The sequence below is a fragment of the Chrysemys picta genome, chromosome 2 (assembly GCF_011386835.1).
Source record: "Chrysemys picta bellii isolate R12L10 chromosome 2, ASM1138683v2, whole genome shotgun sequence".
In the NCBI taxonomy this organism is placed as follows: domain Eukaryota; kingdom Metazoa; phylum Chordata; order Testudines; family Emydidae; genus Chrysemys; species Chrysemys picta.
In genome coordinates this window covers 17195146-17217072 of record NC_088792.1, presented here as the reverse complement: position 1 = coordinate 17217072, position 21927 = coordinate 17195146, and positions in this window count along the sequence as shown.

Genomic DNA, 21927 nt, shown 5'->3' with positions numbered 1-21927 from the left:
AGTTCGGGGGCAGGGGTGGGGTCTTTGTGGCTGTGCCTAGCTTGTGAAATTCCAAGGCCTGGGCTCTGGCTGTGATGTGGTGTCTTTGTTTGTTTTTTTGTTTGTTTGTTTTTTAAACACCCTGAGATTTATATAGGGCCTAACTTAAAAAGGGACGTGTCAGGCAAGTTTAATAAAAGGTGGTGTTACCAATTGCACCTACAATTAAATAATGGTGATCCAGATCCTTGCAGTGGACCAAACAGTTAAACTGAACACATTGTACTTTGGACCCAGAACTGGAACCTTTCCAAACATTGTGCTTCAAAGCCATTTCTAATATCTAAGGCCATGTGTGATTCAGGAAAGCACTTATGCACATGCTTAAATCCATCTATCATAGGGCATGCCCGCCTGTAGCGCCCCCTGCTGAGCTGGTGCGGTGCTGCAGGCACTCCCTGCCTCTGTTTCCTTTTTCTCAGGGCCCTTTAAGAACTCCACACTGTCCAAATCGATGCTAGACATAATATCTTTGCTGGGGTTCTACTCCATTAAATTCAAAATACACTTGAACCAATTCTCCCTCTGGCTCAGAGGTTGCACAGCCCTCATCCTTGGGGCCTATGGGTCTCAATCCTGGTAGCACCTCTCCCTTGGGAGAGTTTCTCTCTACATGAGCACCCCCAGTAAGTGAGCCCTGGAAGCCTTTCATGAGGTCCTGGTGCTCGTTATCCAATGAACTGCCTAGATGGCTCCTTAAAGTAGTTCTTCACAGGTGGCATTGGCTTGGACTCCCCTTAGAGAGGCCAGCAACACCATGATAACATCCGTACTATGACATTTCTTTAGCATGTATTTACATCCCATTTTGTTCAGCACGTGCCTAAATGAATTCAGGATGTTTTCCTGACTTGAGCCCCATATTAGTAAATTTCAATACAAGACTGTTACTAGAAGATGACACAAGCGTCTGACTTTTGTGCAAAGAGCAGCTTCAATGAAATGTTGTCCACTGTGCATTATAAAGGAATGTTTGTTTCATTCATTTGAATGAGCTGCTGCTGAGTGAGGACTCTACTATCACTTTTGTGTTTAAATACTTTATCTGTGAATCTGAACACTGCCATTTTTGTTCATGATTGAACCATTAGAACTGTTCCTGATACTAACAAGCTTGGGATTACATGCTCATGTTTCTGAAAGAGGGTTTTTTGAGCAATTGCTTTAAAAAGTGGCATCATAAATACACATTTATCTTTGTGCATTGCTTCCTCTCTTTTTATGTGCTCTTTAGTCTGTGTCCCCAAGTACAATGCTATAACATGTACCACGTACTATAGCAATAGCCCTCCACCTTTAACAGCCATTTTGTTATCCAACAGAGTGGCAGAAGAATTAAAACTATTAATTATACATGAGAGAAAGCAATGCCTTGTAGTTAAAACACAGAACTTGGAATCAGGAATCCTTGGTTTTGTTCCCAGCTTTACTCAGACGTGCTGTGTCACATGGGGCAAGTCACTTAAACACCCTGAGCCTCCTTTTCTGTGTGTGTGGGTAATACTTGCTTTATCTCAAACTGATATTGTGAGGTTCAGTTCATTTACGAGATGGTGCTTTGAGGTTCGGTGATGGAAAGAGCTGTGGAACTGCAAAGTATTAGTATGTTTGGAATTCAGAAGTGTATGTAGAAAATTTCTTATACGTTAATAACTCAAAGTCGGTAATGAAAGGGAACATTTTGTGCAATATCCCTTTGGGTGAGTGAGAAACCTGGCATTTGATGTATGTCACCTGGGATAAAAAGCACGGTTGTACCAATCCTGGCTCCAACATGCGGGGTGTATGTCTGCCGTTCTGTGTTTGTTTCAAATTGTCATTTTCCCCAAGGCGACTGTTGCATTGTCAGGTTGCTGCAGGAGGCCTTACACGACCCTGAGAAGAGAGAGGAACATGTAAGGCTATGAAGGCCTGCAGGTTGAGCACCACTGAATTATAGTATTGCTGTGGTGATGTGTTTATTAGGGGTGACCTCTAAGGATTGGTGTCTGGTGTATAAGAATTTATAGACAAGCTCTTTTTTTCCAACTCACCAAAGTCACAACTATTCACTGACTAGTGTCAGATAGAATAAGACTCAGTAAATCAAGAAAGTCCTTTAAAGAAATGCTGTTGTAAGACTCAGTCCACCCTTTTGTTTTCTCTTTTCCAGGCATACAGGCTAGTCTGGCAAGGACTCACAGGTCTCATATATACACATCCCTTCCCAAAAACTCAGGGATGCAGGAATGTGGGACCCTTTTCTCCAAATTTAGTGTGTCTTGCATTCGAATTTCCAACCAGATTTCCCATTTCACATTGTTCAGGCTCCTTGTTTATCACAGTGGATTTGTCCAGATTAGGAAAGAGGTCAGAGTTAGTTAACACACTAGCTAATCCCAGTTGACCCACAATCTTTCCCCTAGTTTAGCTGCAGGTTGACACCTTCTACCTGGATTTATTCGGTTGAGGTTGACCCTAGGCTCCCTCGCTACAGTGACCTTGACTAGCTAAATACAGGCAAAATGCTAATCTTCATCTAAACTAAGAAAAGGTCAGGGTTAGCTATTATATTGACTAACCCCGACCAATCCACAACCTTTTTATTAATCTAGACAAACCCAGTGAGACTGCACGGAAGACTGATCCCAGCCATCGGAACAGCAGTGAAACATGCTAGCTGTGGGGAACTGGTTTGCTGCTGTTTGACTTGCATTACTTCCCACTCCCATGCCAAAGACATTCTAGGTGGGAGCCTTATGGGTCATGGAGTACAAGGAAAGACCCAGGCTGCAGCCATGCCCTTTAATGGAATGGCCCCTAACTGTAGTCTCAATCCATCTGCGAAAGGCGCGACTCTCCAATAAACTGATCGGATGAAAAAAGCACTTTGTGATAGAAGTGGAAAAGAACAAGAAAAGATGTTTGGTTTTTCTGAAAGGATCAGTTTCAAAGAAGTAGAGCTCTGACTGAATAAATAACACACTGAAAACATCTACTTTCTGTCCATGGTTTAAGAAGTAGTTGACCCAAATACCGCCTTTTTTGACCCCTGTGGAATCCTTTTTACATTTCATTTTTAGTTGTGACAAATTCAACAAAATTCAACGGTAACACAATGCAGGATACGTGTCTAAAGCAGCAGAAAGGCCAAAAGAGCGCTTCACGCACATACTTTGCCTTATTTCCATTTGTGCTCCAGACGGCTGGGGAATGGAAGCAATGTATAACATTTTAAAGATTCAAAATACAAATAAAGAAGCAAGTCAGTAAAGTCTCAGAATAATGATATCATATAAACAAAGAGACCCATAGACAATGGGCCTGATTTTGCACAGCCCGGCCCCTAGCATAGTAATTTAATTGTGTAAAATGGGCATAAAATGCTACCAAATCTGAATGGTAGTCCCTATTGCTTTGTATTGCATAAGCATTAATGACAACACAATGTGCAAGGCAGTGGAGAATTAGGCTAAGTATTTCTATAGTAAGCTTATAGCTAAACACGTCTTATCTGAAGCATCTATGTAACGCACCTCTCTCGGCTTAGGATAGTAATAATTACAGCCTCTATCCACTCTGCATGCTTTCAACACTCCTTAAATCAGGTATCAGAGGGGTAGCTATGTTAGTCTGAATCTGTAAAAAGCAACAGAGGGTCCTGTGGCACCTTTAAGACTAACAGAAGTATTGGGAGCATAAGCTTTCGTGGGTAAGAACCTCACTTATTACTTGCATCTGAAGAAGTGAGGTTCTTACCCACGAAAGCTTATGCTCCCAATACTTCCGTTAGTCTTAAAGGTGCCACAGGACCCTCTGTTGCTCCTTAAGTCAGGGCTCTTTGATCCATGTAATCCACAGTGGTTTAGCTTTGAGTAATCCTATCAGAATTTAAGATTTTTTTTTTCCAGAGACTTGATCTATTTTGTCCAGCAAGAGTTCCACAACTTCTACCTCTGAGAGCAAATATGTTACATAAGAATATCCATACTGGGTCAGACCAGTGCATCTAGCCAAGTATCCTGTCTTCAGACAGTGGCCAATGCCAGGTGCCCCACAGGGAATGAATAGAACAGGTAATCATCAATTCCCTTTCATTCAATCCCAGCTTCTGGCAAACAAAGGCTAGGGACATCATCCCTGCCCATCCTGGCTAATAGCCATTGATGGACCTATCCTCCATGAATTTATCTAGTTCTTTTTTGAACTGTTATAGTCTTGGCCTTCACAACATCCTCTGGCAAGGAGTTCCACAGGTTGATTGTGTGTTGTGTGAAAAAATACTTCCTTTTGTTTGTTTTAAACCTGCTGCCTATTAATTTCATTTGGTGACCCCTAGTTCTTGTATTATGGAAAGGAGTAAATAACACTTCCTTATTTACTTTCTCCACACCAGTCCTGACTTTATACGCCTAATCAGCCCAGTCACATCGTTTTGAGAGATCCTTTTGTAGCTCTTCACAGTCTGCCTGGGTCTTAACTATGTTCTTCTGTTTTATTTCACCTATGGGTTTTGCTGGAGATGGGCTGCTGCCTCCACTTCTTCATAGGAATGAAGACTCCTCTTTTTGTTTGACATTTCATTGTGTGAACCTCCGTCCTGATAAGATCCATTCTTGATATTACTTTTACTTGACTTGTCTTTCTGCTGTTCTGTAGTATGACAAACATAATGAAACTTTTGCAATTGTTCTTTATTTTATGCTGGCTCTTTCTTGACCATTGTGTATGCCAGCTCAATTTGTTCAGTGCCTGTGAAACATGTGGCTTAGAGGTTAGGACAGGGGATTAAGTGTCATTATAACTTGATTCTGCTTGTTTTCTGCTATTGGTTTGTTGTGTGACCTTTGACCAAGTTCCTTACCCTCTGTGTGCCTCAGTTACACATTAGTACAGTGGAGATAATGCCAATTACCTACCAATTATGAAGCTTGTTTAATGTTTGCATGTCGCTTTTAGATCCTTGGTTGACTGGTATTATTTGAAGTACATTATCCTTATTATTAAGTCATTATTATCAACTATTTCTTGATGGAGTTTCTTAAAGTTTTATCACTGTTGCCTTTCCCCTGCAGCACATGCTCTCTCTTGTTTATTGGGGGCAAGTGGAAAATTCCAACTGAATTCACTTTAACTCTGCATACAGCCCTATTACAGGGTGTATAGATTAACACAGGTCATGAGAAGAGTCTAGCTGGGCCCAACTGGGGGTGAATTACAAAATCCTCCAGAAAACCACAGGAGCTGTATGATCTGGGGAATTGGCTGTAACTTGAGAGTCAGAGTTTGGGGCCAGAAGTGACCATTAGATCATCTCGTCTGACCTCCCATCTACCAAAGGCCACTGACACCACCCAGCACCTGCACACTAAGCCCAACAAACAAACTTAGACCAAAGAATTACAGCCCCCAGGAGACCAGTGCCCTGGGCAAGAGAATAGGGGACACCCAGGTACACCAGTGTTTGAGGACCCTGCAATGGCAGGGGAATGATGATGGGATACACCTAGATAATCCTGGCAAGTGATCCGCACCCACATGAAGATATAAGCCCCCCCACCTTGGTTATTGCCAGTCTGACTTGGAGGGAAATTCCTTCCTGACCCCAAATATGGCAGTCAGTTAGACCCTGAGCATGTGAGGTTGTCCTAGAAGTCAGAGCATCTCTTTAGAGGGAAAGGAAAGTCTTGTGGCTTAGATGTTGGACCAGGATTCAGGAACTGTGGGTTTACTTCCCAGGTCTGCAGTAGACTCCCTGAGTGACTTAATCTATCTGTGCTTTGCTTCTCCATATAAAATGGAAATGTTGATACTTCCCTTGTCTGTCTTATCTGTTTAGAGTGCAAGCTCCATGGAGCAGGGTCTGTTTTACTGTGGTTGGTGCTAGGTGCTGTTCAAAGGGCTCTGATCTTGGTTGGGGCCTCTAGGCACTTCTGTAATGTTGTTAATAATAATAACTAGCGAATACCAATGCCTTGGCTAGCAGAAACCCCCTACCTGGTTTATGTTTGCTCAGACAAGTCTGTTCATGTGTTTCAGGGAGAGGAGGGGTTTGGGCTGAAGGAAGCCACGCGTGAGGTACTTGGATTTTCTTCTGTAGCTAGCTATACAGAAGCTCTGGAAGACTTTATTTAATTCCTGTCTCAAATGAGAAGGCAAGATATTTCCTTCCTCCATTAATTCTGTACAACAATAAAGCCTGGTTGGTCCAATACTCCTTTATTTTTCCTCCTAACTAGGTGGGATTTGCTCCCCACCTGCATCATGCTCACCTGGCATGTCACAAACTCCCATCAGAAAATCCTCTTAATCCATTCGTACAGGGATATCCTGCAGATACGGACAGGTTACTTTGTTACTTACATCATCTTGCCCTCTGTCTCTCTGTTGTGTGCCCTTGTCTGTGCTTACCACTGCAGCTCAGCTGTCCTCTTCCAGACATTCATATTGTGTCTGCAAGCCCAGTTCCTGGGGTTAGGTAAAACAAGACTCCCTTGAGATTTTGACAGGTGTTGCATAATACAATGTGCACTGCTTTACCAGCTGTTGAGGGACTCTCGTACACTTCCTCATATGGACAGGGAGTGTGAGTCAGTCTGAAGCTCCAGCCATTCTATAGCTGGTAAATGTTGCTTTATTGCAGATGGAATACACTTAAAAATATAAACCATGCTATGAAAGGGCTTATACAGTCACCTCAAGTTGGTTTCCTACCTTAGGCTTTTATCTTAGGCTGGGTCTACACTACCCGCCTGAATCGGCGGGTAGAAATCGACCTCTTGGGGATCGATTTATCGCGTCCCGTCGGGACGCGACAATCGATCCCCGAATCGACGCGTTTACTCCACCAGCGGAGGTAGGAGTAAGCGCCGTCGACGGGAAGCCGCGGAGGTCGATTTTGCCGCCGTCCTCACAGCGGGGTAAGTCGGCTGCGATACGTCGAATTCAGCTACGCTATTCACGTAGCTGAATTTGCGTATCTTAAATCGACTCCCCCCCGTAGTGTAGATGTAGCCTTAGAGTGAAATACAAGTTACAGAAAACAAATAAGCAAAGACTTCTCGCAAAACTTGGATGTCACTGAGAGCATCTCTTGAGACTGCTGCTGTAGCTTGTTAGGTCACAGTGGGACATTCCCCATGTCACTCATGGTTTCATTCCTTTCATTAGATTCCTGCCCTAACTGACTCAGTTTGAGGATAGTTGCTTATAGCAGAAATGCCCCTTTGATAAAGAAAGATATTGTTGAAAGATGACAATATGTTTTCCCAATTTCCCTTTCTTCGCCTAATTATTACGGTTCCTGCCATCAGTGTTACTTTGAAGAAACTCCAACTCAAGCAGAGGAAAAAATACATTGAAAGTACTTAATCCAAGATGCAATTTAGTCAGACAGTTCAGCCAAACGAATTGGCAAATATGCTGCATTTCAAGACCCCTCTTTCATGTTAAACCAATTTCTTCTGGGAACGTCTGACTCAGGAAACATGGTGCACTGTTTCTCTTGATTCCATCCCCCTGACTTACCAGCACACTTGAGTCATAAACAGAATTGTTTTCTGAATAGATCCATTTGTCCAGTGCATATAGAATCTCACTTTGATCTGCTTTGTGGGCATTTTAGGTCCACTTATAAGTGGGCCAGTTCTACTTAAAACAACTATTGCTAACAACTTCCCCAGCCAGCTTGAAGCCAACAGGGGTATGGATGGGGATGGGGATAGGGATGGCTACAAACTGGCACGGGAAGTTGATTCAGTAGCTTCCATAGTAAAAGAAAGAAATCTGCTAGTGTTCTGATTACTTCCTCTAAAGACTGGAATGAAAGTCACAACGCTGCTTCCACTCTTTCTAACCATCCTGGATGCAATGGCTGGTCTGGGAGCGTTGCTGTGAGTTAGAATGATTTTGCAGACGGCGTGTTGGATAGTGGGTGCTCCCTGCAATGAATATCCTGGGCTGAGAGGCAGATGCCAATATGTTGATATTCAGTCTGGTTGTCTAGGCTAGAAATGACTTTAATGAGACTGGCCAGATAATTGATGTCAAATTCACTGTTTTAAAGTTTACAATGTATACTCCGAATCTTTAAGTGTCGAAGCAAATCAAACTTTTCAGATGAGTGGGAATCGCATATTTAAAGGAGAAGAGAGCTCCTCTGCAATACCTTTGCAGGCTGGAAAGTCTGAGGCTCTGTTCCTGTTATAGTTGACACCGTACTGTTACGGCTTTAGAGCCAAATAAACCACTCCTGCCTTTGAACCCACAGTGACTTTGCGTGGATGAAAATGACAGCAACAATGAAAGAGATCCTTGTTATAAATTGCAACCAGTCCGCTCCATTCTTTGGTTCAGTCTCCAACTAACTCTGGCTGCAATTGCTCCTAACCGTTTTAAGTCTAGGCACCATTCTCTGTGGTATTGAGGTGCCATTCTACTAGCCTTAATACTCCCAAGAATGCCCTGCCATGATTCCCGTTGGCTTGCTGGAAGGCACATGATATTTTTCTCTCTCCCTCATCACAAACCCACCTTTCTGGCTGCTGAGAGCAAGAGATTCTTTCTTGTCTACGCTTTGCACCCAGGAATGGGATGGGATCTTGGTGACTCGTGTTCGTTGCTTTAGCTCTGCCCTCATTGATTCCTGTGTGTCAATCCGGCAGTGCGCCTGTGAGCGGCACTCGGCTCACCCGGTTGGAAACTAAGCAGAGTGTGTGGAACTTGATTCAGGTTCATATTTACCACTATTAGCATTATTGCATTACAGTTGCACCTGTGGGTCTCATTCAGGATCAGAGGCCCATTGTACTAGATGCTACACAAATATGAGAGAAATCCCTGCCCTAAACAGCTTTAAATAGATACGATAGACTGAGAATGTCATACTATGCCTCAGTTTCCCAAATGTAAAATGGGAACACAGAGATTACGTGACTTGCCCAGGGAGCGTAACAGGGTGTGCTGGATCGGAGCTAATTCAGCACCCACTCACTCTAATACCCACCAGTATATAGTAATTGGGACCTAACTGGAAAATAGGTAGTTGAGGGAGGGTTTCAATTAACTGAGTAGAGCTACAGCTTGAGGGAGAAGCAACCCCAGCATGTGGGGGTATATAAATTGACAGGAAGGAAGTGCTGGAAGAGTTGGGAGCCTGAAGAAAGGCTGAAGTAGGCAGGACTAGATGCTGCTGGTACTGTTCCCTTCTCCAGACACAAGTAGGGAAGCTGGCTAGGGACTGTAAATACACGTAAACAACACTACAGGCTGTGGCCTGCTGGAAGAATACAATAAAACATGGTGGTGGTGAAGGAAACCTGGAGTGGTTGTGGTCTGTGATTAAAGGCCTGAAAGGATTCTCAGGGACCAGTCTGTGACAAGGAGCATAGGAAGTTTGGCCTAAGTGAACAGGGACTGGAGTGAGGGTCAGAAGACTGCGGCTCCATTCCCTGCTCCGCCACCGATTTCCTGTGACCTTAGGCAAGTCTCTTAACCTACCTTGTGTCTCAGGTCCCCGTCTGTAAAATGGGGTAAGACCTACTGACATCTTGGGGGGGGGGGCGGTTGTGAGGATACAATCCTTTAATGATTGTGAGGTGCTCAGATACTCTGATTATGAGAACCATGTAAGTACTGAGAGAGAGAACTGAACCTACAGCTCATGAGTCTCCTGTTCTTGTGGTTAAGGCATTCTTCTTGTCAAGAGCTGTATGTGGTTCTAGAGACCGCGGCCAAGTATCTTTGGTTTGAAGCGTGATTTTTACAACAAAGTTATAACATGGTTCTTAGAAATCCTCATCCACACTAGTCAAACAAACTGTGTTAGAGACAAACTTACAGCACCATTGTTTATAGACAGTGTTGTTTTGTCCAGTTTCTTACTATACTGTGGAAAGGATGAAAGTTTCTTATCAGACCCTCCAGAACTCCCTTCTTGATTATATTATTTTGGAAAAGGATCTAGTCCGATAAAGTGTGATCAGTGGAAAGCTTTTTGAATAGTCTCTGCAAGATTATGCAATACAAACATCTGTGCATCAGACCTTCTGGTCCAGTCGTCTGCAACCAAGATTAATTTACCCCACAGCAATTTTTCTTCACTAGGACCCTACAAAAGGAAGTGAAGTTTAATTAGCATTTTGGAGTGGACAGCCGTGAAGTTAATGATATTCAATAAAGAAAAATTGTTTTAACCTTATTTGCACTTTTCAATTTACTTATTAGAGGCCATCTGTTAAATTTTAAGCAAGTGCACTGGGAAACTAAACTCTCAAATAGCCAAATAAGGTCTTAACTGGATAGGCAGTAGAAAAAAAACATGATGCCTGCACAAGGAAAAATATTAACTGGTCATTTAAGGCAACAGGAAGCAAATGGTAATGCCACAGGACCATTCTTCTATTGTTTATCTAGGACTTGATCTTGCAAGATGCTGAGCCGTCCTGTGATGTGTCACTTGCCCTCAGCTCCCACTGACTTCAACAGGAGCCGAGAGCACTCAGCATCTTGCAGGACTGAGACTGTAGCGCACATGAGCAGGGCCGCCCAGAGGATTCAGGGGGCCTGGGGCAAAGCAATTTCGGGGGCCCCTTCCATTAAAAAAAAAGTTGCAGTACTATAGAATACTATATTCTCATGGGGGCCTGGGGCAAATTGCCCCATTTGCCCCCCCCCCGGGTGGCCCTGCACATGAGTGGGGTTCCTAGGCTCTATGATGCACATAAATATCAATGATGATGAGAATAACAGGTGTGCTTTGCAATCAAATATAAAGACAAAGGTCAACATCTTCAAACCTGGGTGGCAGAAGTTAACTATTCAGTCCCTGTCCCACCAACATGTATCCGAGTGATCCCATTGGACTCAATAGTGCTTCCCAGACATAAAGCCACTCAAGTGCAGAAGTGTGTAAAGGATCAGAGCCTTTGGCATCCAAAGCCCTGATCCTGCAAACACCGATTTGCTTACAGACACACACATGCTCATATGGTCCATTCCCATTGAAGTCAGCTGGACTCAGGTTAAGTGCACATGTGTAAGGGGTTGCAGGAGTGCGACCCAATAAGTGTCCTTACCTTTCACAGGGGCCGAGCCCCAACAGCTCCCACTGACATGGTTGATCCTGCCAGTAGCTTATGGTTGTCTCAAAGATTAAGCCAAGCATATCTAAGTACACACGGCCAGTACAGTGAAACTGCGAATGGCTCATTACATCAGTTATGGTTCCTTTGGTCACTCCAAAATTGGGGGAGGTTTGGATATTAGGAAAAACTTTTTCACTAGGAGGGTGATGAAGCACTGGAATGGGTTACCTAGGGAGGTGGTGGAATCTCCTTCCTTAGAGATTTGTAAGGTCAGGCTTGACAAAGCCCTGGCTGGGATGATTTAGTTGGGAATTGGTCCTGCTTAGAGCAGGGGGTTGGACTAGATGACCTCCTGAGGTCCCTTCCAACCCTGATATTCTATGACTTCAAATTAGTGCTGCAGGTTTCCCTGTTCTAGATGCTATGGGCTATTGTAGCATAAATGACCAAGCCAAAAGATAAAATACTTGAAGCAGAACTACAAAACACTGTAAATAGAAAAAAACAGCCATCTGTACGCAATGTCTCTTGTAAGCACTGAAGCAGAGTGCAATAAGAAAGCTTTTATAAGACTTTTTGTGTCATTATGGGCTTAAAATGCCATTTTGCATTCAGGTTGGTGTTGGAGGGAGAAATACTTGAGGTGACTTTTGTTTTAAGATTATTTCCAATTTATAATTCAGCTGGCTAAAACGCCTTTCATCAAAGTACAAAAGTTTCTTGCTGTAATTAATGGCAAGTGATACCTAGTGCAATAAAACCCCATCATTTCAGTGTTCTTATAAGATTATTTATGACTGGATATTGAAACTGATAATGATTCTGCCATTTGTCCTCATAATTTATTATTCCCAGGAGAGACTAGCATTGTTAAGGATCCACCATCCATTTTACAGAAAGAGTGCTGAATTCAGCTTTTTGTGTGTGTTAATGACAGTGTTTGGTGCTATCTGAAAAATACATGTGATGAGGAGCGCAGACTTCATGTAGGGGCTAGCAGAGAGAGGGTTAATCAATTGCTCTCTCCTGGGAAAGGAAAGACCAGGGCCACATGCCCTAAGTAGTGGCACCATCAGTGTAGCAGGACAGGGTGAACTGCAGTACATCAAGTCACCGCAGAATGGTATAAAAGGGCAGTGCTCTGAGTGTAGGGGTTGGCTGGCATTAAGAACCCTTTGGAAAGCAGAGACAATACTTCCTGGAAGTCCAGGCTGCATTCTGACTCACTGAAGTAAGTAAATCTTTCGACTACTTCAGCGGGTTTTGGATCAGGCCCTGTATACTCATTTCAACTTTTGGGTGCAAAAAGCCTTTTTACAAATGATCCTATTTAGAGAGCAGGTTGAAGGATATCTTGTGAACTTAGGGCTTGATTCTGATCTCTCACCACTGCAAACCTGTAGTATCTCCACTAAAGTCAGTGGAGTCACACTAGTGTAAAACATTTGAGATCAGAATTGGAACCAATATTTAATCTCCTGACTATCAGTAGTTCTGGCTTTTGACTGGGCTCTGAGAAAGGCCAGGTACCTCAGTCAGTCAGACTCCTAGATACACAGGTAAGGATCCCCAAGGCCTACAGTTCATTGGCATGTACCAATGTATTATCCATTTGCTGTAGAATAAGCAATTGCAGGTAAAAAACTGCTTTTCCTTCAGTAGTCCTAGCAACAGACTGAGATTTCTGCTGCTTTGCAAACATTTTGGAGTAAATCCTGCTTTGAGTTACACCCTTATGACTGTGTGGAAGCTGAGAGCAGAATTTGGCCCATTTTCTTTCCCTTTAAAGAGCTGAGTGATATTCTCCCCCCTCCCCCCATTTATTATAATCACCATGTCAAAAGGGAACTTGCTCATTTATTGGAGGTTATCTGTGTCAAGGGAAGTTATATTTCCATCACTACCTGGGGGCCCATCAGCAGATGAAGACTGAGAGCAGTGACTCAGAATGACTTTGAAGCAACACCCAGCAGCTCTGAAGATGAGAACATAACTTCAGCTGACGTTTAAAATAATCCAATGCACAAATAAAACCATTCCACTAAATTATACATCTTTTTCCTGTTGGCTGTTTTTAAAGGAAGGGAGCACGGTTGGGGGAAGAATGCTTTTTTGCACTTCTGTTGGTTTTTTTCCTTTCTGGTCGCTGAGTGACAGACAGACCCACTGATGTACCATAGTCGCTCAATTATGCTGTTGCAGTTTTCTTATACTGAAAAGAGCGACGACATTCAAAATGATTGAGGGCCTCTATTCAGCAAAACACTTAAGCCGGTGGTGCTCATTAAATGGGATTTAAGCATAGGCTTAAAGTTAAGCCTGTGCTTAATTGCTTTGCTGAAGAGAGATGGGCTTAAGCACATGTTTAAAACCAAGCATGGGCTTCTGTGCTTTTCTGGATCAGAGCCTGAATTAATTGATGATTAAATAACAAATTAGTAAAAGCACATCCTAAATATAAAATATTTTTTAAAACTTTGCCTGTTACTAATAAAATTTTAAAATAAATGATTTAATTTTAAAGTTTACTTTTTATTACATTTATGTTATCAGGGCCAGAGTTACACCTTACGTGCTCCCCCTGCCTACAGCTGACCTTCGTGTTGCACACCGTTTTAGAGAGGTACGGTGCCCCAGGACACCGGTGCCGCTAGGCACATGCCTACTTTGCCTAATTGGAAATCTGGCCTTGGCTGATGTTTGGTTGCTTTTTATTTTTTCCTGCTGAAAAGCTTGGACAATGAGCAACAGAACAGTTTCAACTCTGGGGTTCTGGACAGTTTGGGGTGATAATTTTAGCTGCACATTTGTTATAGAGAAAAATTAAGACGGAATGGAGGGAGAATAGGAGAGGGCTTCAGGGACTCTGTTCTGAGTTTGTACAGAGCCTAGCACAGTGGGGTCTGGTCCTTAGGTGCCAATAATGTGCTCAGACCCCTTTTTAAGCAGCATCCTGACAAGAGCTGCTTATGTGATGATCTGGATGGTAAATTAAAGATTACTGCAATTATGTGCTCACTCAGAAAAACTCCCATTTTGCACCCACAAGGAAAGCTGGAATCTGCATGCAGAAAACCCTGTCTGCAATTCAGGTGTTTAGACATTCACTCCCCAAAGGGCATGAGCCATTTCCCCTAATTGGGTCTTTATTTGTAAACACAATATTCAAGGCACAAATTGACTGGCCATTTCCAAAAACGTTAGCCCAAGAAATTCAGTTTATCCGTTTTCTGTATTTGAAAGTATAAATTGCATGTCATATTGAACTTCAAGTCTCTAGGATTCGCGAGCTATTTTTGTGAAGAGTAATCTGTCACTTTGACGGTCTCGTCCTAGTCCCTTGTGGACATGTAGATACATCACAAAATGACCACGCGATTTACAACGACAGGCAGTCTCTGCTTAAAGGTCACAAATGGGTTCCATTGGCTGATCTGTGCGGGGAGGGGAAAGCTTGCAAAGCACCTGCTTACATCATCCTGGGTCTAGCTAGTCCTCTGTGCTCCTCTCTTTCATCAGCACTAACTTGAGGCAACAAGTGAATCTGTGTAATGAAGTTCCTCTCATTTCACACACCTGGCAAATGTCATGGCCTCTTGTATTTATTCAAGGATGGTGAACTTACTTGCTAGATGGGTTTTATAAAGAGAATGAAGATCTAACCAGAACTGGAGAATGGACACGAGTTGTGGTTTACATTACTGACACCTTTTCCTTTAACTGAAAGTTTCTGTCAGATGAAAAAAGCCGCAGCAACACATTCAGAAGGGAACTAATTGGGGACACAAGAAGGGATGAGGAGATAAATTGAAAGTAGATCCCTAAAGAAGTCACACACAATGACCTTTATTTTAGACTAAGAATGACAAGAAAGAACACAATTGAAATCATCATGAAAGAGCGCAGTATGTCTTTGTGTGACAGTCTGCTTTTAACTGAACACAAAATGGCTGCCTCACTCTGCAAACAGCAGAGTCCTAAGGGATTTAAAGATTCAGGAAACAAAGGAATAACCATTAGAGGGGAGATTTTCAAAAGCAAATGACAACTAGATGCCTAATTCCCTTAGGTGTCTAACTCCCATTGGTGGCTTTGTTAATTTCCCCTGTATTGGTAAAAACATGGCTTCCAATGAGAATTTTTATTCTTTGCTTTCTTGGGCTGGAGCCGGTTCTTTGTTATTCCTTATAAAGGCCAGAGGCACATACCATGTGAGCACCTTAACTGCAGTAGAGCAGCAAGTAAGAAGCTGGGAGAAGGGGCTAGTCATTAGAGCAGGGGACTGGTAGTCAGGACTCCAAGGTTTTATTTCTGCCTCTACCACAGTCTGACCTTGAGTAAGTCTCTGTGCCTCAGTTTACCCCTATTTGAAACAGGGACATAATCTTCCTTCCTTAGCCCACAGCCATGTTGTGAGGCTCAGAGGGAAAGGCACACTCGGAGTGCAGGTGTTCTGATTTCCTTTTGTTCAGTGCGGCACAGTGCTTCCTTGCTCTCAATGATAATGTGAACTGTCATCCTGAGAAATACATGGGAGCCTATTTACCATTCTCTGAGCGGCGCTGCACCGATGACACAGCATACATTATCCCAAAGTTCAGTGGAGTTCGATGAAAGTGATTAAGAAGGAAAAAAAGTTGTTTTTCTTTTAACAGATTGAGAGCCAAGTAATAAAAGGAGAGAGATTCTTTTACAGCTGTGATTCTGATTTCTCAGAAGGGCAGTCTTCATCCAGCTCTGATGAGAAAGGCACGGTAGTAAATTTCCCACAGGGGCTTGGGCGATACCAGCAGAGAATTTTGGCCCTGTGTTGTTCGTTCTTTCCTGCTGCTGCTGGGACCGCTGTCGTTTGCTATATGCAGCGTATTTGCCGGGAGCAAGATCCCTGAAAGAGAGGAACACGAATACTGAAGAGGCACAACCAACCAGAGGAGGTGACCCTCTGTTCTCAGACCAAGAGTCCAACACAATACTGGGCTCTGAATGATTTACTTTTGAAAATAAAATTTTATATATTAAAATTGTCAAAGAGAACCCAGTCTCCATCTCACCCGGACTAGCTTTAAAGCTAGAGCTGCTTGAAATTTTCCAAATTTCTATTTTTAGATGGAGGAAAAAGTAAGGAGAAGAGTTTTGACTAAATTTTCACTCTTTTTCTCCTTCCTCCGGCTCCCCGTCTGTCAAACAGAGATGCCGATGCTGCTTTTCTCCAGCCTTTTGTTGGTCTTCTGCAGTTACACTGTAAGCTCTTCAGAGCAGGGACTTCACTGTTCATACACAGCCTCTTATAGTGAGGCCTCAACTTTGTGGGGGCATGAAGGCCCTGCTATAATTCAAATATTAATGAAGGGTGCCTACGTAACCTGCTGATGAGTGTGTTATAGGAGCCCTCTGTGCCTTATCTATGGAGGAGAGGAGTCCAAAGGCAGCTTGGCTCTTTAACTCAAGCTGTAGCTTTTAACTCTGGAAGTCCCCAGTTCAGTCCCCAGTGTGCCCACCAAGATGGTGGCCATCGTGCATTCTAACTCAGCCAATAACGTCAGATTACTTGCTATAAGAGCGGACAGCAATATCACTAAGCTCAATATTGAAACTAGCCTGCGCCCTGCCATTGCTCACCCTGCCCCCCTGGGCTGGCACCTAACCACCTCTGGTTTCTTTTTTCCTCAATATAAACGTGTCTGCATGTGACAGAGAATAACCTGCTGCTTCTAGGCAGCAGCACCAGGAGCGTTGGCATTTGTTTAATCTTCACTGTGTATGATCCCCCAAAGTTACTGTGCTTTTTTAAAGGTGCTCAGGGTCCCTCCGTGCCTCCCTGTGTGTCTGCTAAGCTCCGGGCCTGGCATGTGGTATGATCTCATGATAAAAACATCTGACAAGCTCAGGGTGACTCGTTACTGCTCACACTAATGGATCTGATGTGTTGATAGAGGAGATGGTGGTTAAAGAGATATAGAACCTGGGGGCATGGAAAGCCTACAAGCTTGTAACTGCATAGTAAAATATAATCGGATGAGATACAATGAAGGGGACAGGACAGAGGGAAGAATGCTTCCCAGCTTATGCCACTAGAGGGTGCCCAATTGCTTTGTTCCAAGGATCCTTTTCTTCCCTTCAGCACGCAGCAGCTGCTGTTCCCCTTTCTCTGCAGGGCTCACTTCCATGTTTGCAGGGATCTGCTCTGTACATCTTGATCACTCATTCTGCTCTCCTCTGAATAGTTCATTATGTGTGCTGCATTACTGTTTAATCACCCACTGCTAATTGGTCTTCAGCAGGGCAGTGAATGCCCAGAAGTCCATGACACATCCACTCTAAGAGCTCCTCCTTGCAGCAGAGATGTGCTTTGTTTTCTTAGCCGAAGCAGAAATCAGTAGGAAAATTCTAGGTTTAGGAAAGCACCCCTCCAGCCCAGGCTTTGCACTCGGAGAAGCATTGATGGACTCCAAATATAGCGGCCTCCTGGTTGGAAGTAGGGATGTGCTGCTGATGCAAGGGGCCTTGGCATGTGTGTGGTGGAAGGGGAAGAAATGCTGGAGGATGCTGTGAGTTACTGAGGCTACGTCTACACTACAAGGGGGGATCGATTTCAGATACGCAAATTCAGCTACGGGAATAGTGTAGCTGAATTCGACGTATCTGATCCGACTTACCCCGCTGTGAGGACGGCGGCAAATCGACCGCCGCGGCTCCCCCCGAGAGATCGATTTCTACCCGCCGATCCGGGCGGGTAGTGAAGACAAGCCCTTAGATAACTGCACTCCCCTCTGGGATCAGGCCCCTAGCAGTCACCTGGCTTGTGGGGGAATCATATGATTCTCCCACTCCGACTGGGCCCTGGCTGAAGTCCCCTGTGTATCAGCTTTGATTACCTCAGCAGGGCTGAGTTTAATCCAGCACCTGCAAGTCTGTTCCCTCTTGGAGCAATGGCAGTGGTACCCAGTAACCAAACAGCCCCTTTAAAGCAAAGTATTATTTGTTAGAACAAAAACAGGTCTTAAACCAATGAACCAGTCTGTACGCATGTCTGGCTTCCTAGGTGTCTAGACATCTTCTCCATGGCGAGCCTGGGAGCGCTAACCTTCATAGAACCCCCATCCCTCCATGAGACCTCTAGGGTCTGTTTGGCGGAGTCTGTTCCCTCAACTTCCAAACCAGTTCTCTTCCCTGCTTTAGGGAGAGTCCCCTTTAAAAGCCGCTTGGTCCTTTTGATCACCCTGCGGCCCTGAGAATAAGTCACTTTTAACTGTTTTGAGCCCCGTGATCGGTTAGTTCTTCTTGAAGTAGATGCAGCTGGGTATTCCACTTAGGTGTGCACGTGCCCAGTGCACTGGAGCAATTGGCCTAGCAGTACCCGTAGAGTGGCAGCATTCAGGCCTCGTGGTCGTAGCCCCTCCCCTGGCTATATGAGGTGGCACTGCCCCAACCTTCACCCCGAACACATGGAAATGAGACTTCAGTGCAGAGGGGACGGAGGGTGGGTCGTGGAATACACGTCTCAAAGAACCACAGTTATAATAAATCACCGTTTCTTTTTCTTTGCGTAGATGCAGCTGTGTATTAGGTGCCTTATAAGCAAGACCCACCCCAGGAGGCGGGGCTCACAGTCTACCTAAACAAGGACTGCAGGACCAACCTTCCGAAGTTTGCATCCACCCTGGAAGTTCCGGTTATGGTGTCATGGTTCATGAACGTATGTATCAACGACCACATAGCAGTCCTGCAAATGTCCAATATGGAAACGTCACTAAAGAATGCTGTGGCCGTAGCTTGCGCCCTCGTAGAATGAGCTCGTGCTCTCTGACAAGATGTAGCAGAAGCTGTTTCGTATGCAGTCTTGATGCAGGATGTTATCCAGTTGGCGATCGGCTGCGAAGAGACCGCTTAACCTTTCCTGTGATCCGCATATGACACAAACAAATAAGGAGAAGCACAAAACGATTTAGATTAAAAGGCTGGACATTGCCTGACATCTAATGTATGGAGATGCTGCTTCTCTGGCAGAAGGTGGCTTGGGAAAGCACCCAGCTAACTATACCGCCTGGTTCAAATGAACCTGAGAAACTGCTTTAGACAAAAATTTTGAATGCAGTCATAAAATCAGGCTGTCTTTGGAGAACGGTGTTTAAGGAGGCTCTGCCATCGGAGCTTGCAACTCTCTCACTCTCCTTGTGCATGTTATCGCTCCGAGGAACGCAGTGTTTTATGACACAAAAGCAGAAAGGGACAAGATGCCAAGGGCTTGAACCGAGGTCCCATTAAGGCTTCTAGGACTGTGTTACGGTCCCACAGAGAAACCAGCTCTTGGACCGTAGGGTGCAGATGAAGGAGCCTTTCTAAGAATCTTGCTACCATGGCATTGGAGAAAACGGATCTTCCCTGAATGGGGGGTTGTAATGTTGATATCGCTGCCAGATGCACTTTCGATGAACTAAACGCAAGCCCCAGCGATTGCAGGTACAGCAGGTAGTGCAAAATGTCCTGGTTAGAGACCAGCGTTGGTTGGATTCTGTGGGCTGATGACCACACCGAAAATGGCTTCTATTTTGCTGAATAGAGGACCTAAAGGATGATGACTGCTAGCCTAGTGGGGGGAAGGAGACCTTACAACATGTGAAGGGGCTTGGAGATGGGGGAATGTAGGAGAGGGGATCATTTAACTAGTGGATACAGATCTAAAAAATCAAAACCAATCCCCCCTTCCCCAAACAGGGATTTTACCCCACAGAGGGAGATGTGCCAGAGACTCCATGAAACTCACTAGGGACTATGCTATTGATGTTATGAGGAAGGTACTCCGATACTATGATGACAGGCAGCAGTATAAAATGCTAAGACAAAGAGAGAGATCTACATGATGGTAAAACAAATACTAACTGATTCCAAGAGCAATAGCAGGGGAAAAAAGTCCTTGATAGGGGGAATATTGCTTGAAGCTTTGCCTCAGGCTATATCAACTATATTCTACAGGTGCAGGAACTATTTTTACTCTTGGGCAATATGTTACTGCTATTGTCCTTGCACCAGACCTTAGGGTGTATATTATCTCTCTCCCCTTGCAAGGTAAATTCTAGATAGCGTAGGAGCAATGCTAAGCACAGTCAAAAATGTAAATTAGAACTTTGTTAAAGCTACATTAGCCCCTAATGCTGCTCCATTGGAAGTCAATGAATTTACACTGTGGATACATTTGGCCCAATGTTTTCAAATTATTTGCCTACCTGGGTAACTAAATGGGCATTTTCCTTGGCCAACGTGATAAACCAATGGGAGGAGACCCTTATCCTCCTATTCCATCCTGTTCATTAATTCATAGATTCCGAGGTCAGAGGGGACCATTGTGATCATCTAGTCTTATCTCCTGTATAACACAGGCCATAGAACTTCCCCAAAATAATTCTTAGTGTAGATCTTTTACAACAACATCCAATCTTGATTTTAAAAATTCCAGTGATGAAGAATCCAGCATGACCCTTGGTAAATTGTTATAATGGTTGGTTACTCTCACTGTTAAAAATTTACACCTTATTTCCAGTCTGAATTTGTCTAGTTTCAACTCCCAGCCCATGGGAGTTGAAACTAGACAAATTTCTAGTTTCTCTGCTAGACTGAAGAGCCCATTGTCAAACATTTGTTACCCAAGCAGGTACTTATAGACTGTAAAAAGCAACAGAGAGTCCTATGGCACCTTTAAAACTAACAGATGTTTTGGAGCATAAGCTTTCGTGGGTGAATACCCACTTCTGATGAATATTCACTCATGAAAGCTTATGCTTCATGTGACAGACCCACACCAGTGGGGGTACAGGAGTCTGGTAGAGGACAAATATACTGGTCACTGGATGAGTAGTTTTCTGTTCCCTGAGTGACCAGAGCAGGGGCTGCACTAGAGTAATCAGGAACCTGCTAGAACCAGTTAAGGCAGGCAGGCTAATTAGGACACCGGGAGCCAATTAAGAAGAAGCTGCTAGAATCAATTAAGGCAGGCTAATCAGGGCACCTGGGTCTTAAAAGAAGCTCACTTCAGTTTGTGGTGCGAGTGTGAGGAGCTGGGAGCAAGAGGTGCAAGGAGCTGAGAGTGAGAGGGTGTGCTGCTGGAGGACTGAGGAGCACAAGCGTTATCAGACACCAGGAGGAAGGTCCTGTGGTGAGAATAAGGAAGGTGTTTGGAGGAGGCCATGGGGAAGTAGCCCAGGGAGTTGTAGCTGTCATGCAGCTGTTACAGGAGGCACTATAGACAGCTGCAGTCCACAGGGCCCTGGGCTGGAACCCGGAGTAGAGGGCGGGCCCACGTTCCCCCCAAACCTCCCAATTGACCTGGACTGTGGGTTCTTCCAGAGGGGAAGGTCTTTGGGCTGTTCCCCAACCCACATGGTGAATCTCTGAGGCAAGAAAATCCGCCAATAAGCGCAGGACCCACCAAGATAGAGGAGGAACTTTGTCACATCCAATACATCTGTTAGTCTTAAAGGTGCCGCAGGACTCTCTGTTGCTTTTTACAGATCCAGACTAACACGGCTACCCCTCTGATTATAGACTGTAATTAAGTCAGGCCTTAACCTTCTCTTTCTTAGGCTAAATAGACTCAAGCTCAGTCTATTATTATAAGGTATGTCTTCTAATCGTTAATCATTCTCATGGCTCTTCTTTGAACCCTCTCCATTTTTTCAACATCCTTCTTGAATTGCGGACCCCAGAACTAGACACAGTATTCCAATTGCAGTCACGCCAATGCCCAATACAAGGGTAAAATATCCTCTCTGCTCCTACTTGAGATTGTGCTGTTTATGCATCCAAGTTTCACATTAGCTCTTTTGGCCAC